The sequence below is a fragment of the Octopus bimaculoides genome, chromosome 2 (genome assembly GCF_001194135.2).
Source record: "Octopus bimaculoides isolate UCB-OBI-ISO-001 chromosome 2, ASM119413v2, whole genome shotgun sequence".
NCBI lineage: Eukaryota > Metazoa > Mollusca > Cephalopoda > Octopoda > Octopodidae > Octopus > Octopus bimaculoides.
The window spans coordinates 110,822,785-110,825,528 of NC_068982.1; the positions used below are offsets into that span (position 1 = coordinate 110,822,785).

General features: G+C 32.2%; 1 protein-coding gene across 1 annotated transcript in view; it reads right to left on the reverse strand.

Annotated features, from left to right (window-relative positions):
• The window catches only part of LOC106884307 (LIM/homeobox protein Lhx3), a 171,458-nt gene that overhangs the window by 148,150 nt on the left and 20,564 nt on the right, over window positions 1-2,744 (reverse strand). The gene's annotated exons all lie outside the window — the stretch shown is intronic.

The window sequence follows — 2,744 nt, forward strand, 5'->3', positions numbered from 1 at the left end:
CTATCTATCTATCTATCTATCTATCTATCTATCTATCTATCTATCGAGGTACAAAACAAGTTCACAATCAAAATTACTAGGCTGACGCTAAGAGAAATGAAAAGAGTTACTTATTATAACGTTTCAGACAGCCAAAATCCTTCTTCAGATAGAATGCAGTGTAGAAAGAAAGAATGAAAAAGGTGGAGAAAATGGAAAAAGAAAGAAGACAGAAAACTTCATAAGTACAATCTCGGCGACAAAGCTTCGTGAAGTTAGTCTTTGTGTGTGTGTTTGCTATCTGAAACTTTTTATCAAAGGAAGGTGAGATATACTATGATGCAAATAAGTACTATTTATTGAAAGGAATATATGTTTATTTAAAATACTGTAGGCCTATAATGCCTTTACATAAGTAGGAAAATCCTTTGAAGTAATTCAATGTATAAGATACCCCAAGTTTTTTTAGTTTATGTAACAAGTAAAATACGAAACAATAAATAATGAATGTCACATTTTGGCTGTTTAAATTTTATTTTTATTATAACGCTATCAAGTGTAGACTGCTTTGCCTTCTTAAGAAGTCCTAATACTTTCGTATAACAATTCAGCTATAGCAGTATAGATCTTTTAGCTTCCATCCTCCATTCAAAATTTGGATAGTTATCAGAACGGTGCTGTAAAGCATGAGTTATTTCATTAATATTCCTGAGAAAACCGGTTGTGGAGGAGCCGCTTCTCCATATGAAGTTAATACTTGTAGTTCTGTCAACTACTTAATATCTTTATAGGCGAGCTGCTTGTTATCAACATGCAACCTGCATCAATTCTTCAAATCCCAGTTTGTCTACTTCTATGTGTAGAAGTCAATTACTGATTGAAACGGCTCCATTCTCTAACAGATGACCTTCCTTTTGCAGTTTTTATTGTCGTTTATCTTCGAGAGTAATTATTTCCAAAACTAGCCTATATCCGTCTATACCAAAAACTAGATTTGATGGATATTTACCTCTTTCCCATCATATGTGCTGGAAATTCTGACGTCATCTAGATTTCAGCACTTGTGGAATTCTGTTATCCACATGCTGTGAAGATAAGATCGTTTAAATTAGTTCGTTTCTGCAACTTTAACAGTACGTATAAGCAGCAATAAACATTAGAATGACTTGTTTCGATTCTTCTTATTTCAACTTATTAAATAATTTAACGCCTTTTGCTGCATAGTAGCTTGGAAGAAATGTGAGTGACGCCATGACACATCATTGACCCAAACACTTTCTATTGATACCGTATTTACCATTTTCCTGCATTTAATTATTAGTTAGAAGTGATTGGTTTACATTACAGCTCTTATTTTTTCAGATCGATTCATTATTATTTTTAAAACTAGCAGGGCAAAATCCGAATGATACTCAAGCAATATTTTCCTTTTCTCTTCTACTCTGCTTATGTTCTTCCATTTGGTATCAAGTGACAGCGTTTTACATTTATGTGGTATGACTGGATAATATGGGTACCGAATAAATTTAAAGATACTATGGTTTAAGAAATTATAATTCTTTAAAATAGTATTGAAACGTGAATGGATGTTTTCATTGTTTTATCCGTCAAACTGCAGCAATGTTAAACTCAATTATAACGAGGTTTCGTTCTCAGAGGAAACGTAAAACAAGCTGTATATGCGTCTATATATGTGCGTGTGTGTACGTATGTATTGCATTTGTAAGTTCCTATGAGTTTATTCACTCACTATGTATGTATTTATGTATGTATAGGCATATATTTACATATACATGTATGTATATATACATAAATATACATATACATGTATGTATCAACTACATATGTGGGAAATTCTGTCAGTAGGTGTGTTTATGGAGTTGTTAGCTAACTCCTATATGGTTTTATCGATTTTGATGAAACTTGATACGTGAGTAGAACTCATGTCTGGAAACCTCAAGGCATACTCAGACTGTTGAAAAAATCGATAATAGGGCCATCGGAAGAGATATTATATATATATATATGTCTAATATATTTCATTTTAAAAACAAAGGGAAATAAACTATTTGATCCTGGAAGGGATCCTTATATATAGCTAAGGGAAATAATCCATTTATTTTCCTAAATAATTTGGTAAAAAAGAAATTGAGTATGCTTATTTCTTAGTATTTGAATTGCTAGAGTTATTTTCGCAATCTATCCAGTACAACCCTTAAACAAGTAAATAGTATTTTCCTAAACAATAGATCCACTTATTTCAGTTAGTGACTTATTCACGAATATACCAACACTAGCGCCCCGGAGGGTAATATTCACTGGGAACGTACAAAAGCCCTTTTCAGAGTTATTTACTTTGAATTGTTATTATCTCATATCTGATTATTACGTAACATGTTATTACGTAACATGATTCACGATTTTAGTATACATACCTTAATAGTATTTCCTCCTATGTTCTATATACTTTGGGAACGCATTAAAGCCCTTTTCGGGGCTACTTTATTTGAATTCTCACTATCGGGTAACTAATTTCATGTTATTACATAACTGACTTCATAAATGGGTATTCATAACATATTGGGAATTCCTAAAAGCAAGACCCTGTGTAAGATAGTTCGGTATTCTCTGTAAATGTATAAAACAATAATGAGAACGGTACCAAGGGATAGGCCCCGCTTTCCCGGGAATTACTGGGTACGTCAGCTAGTATATACATATACGTGTATGTATGTATATATTTGTATATGTATATATATATATAT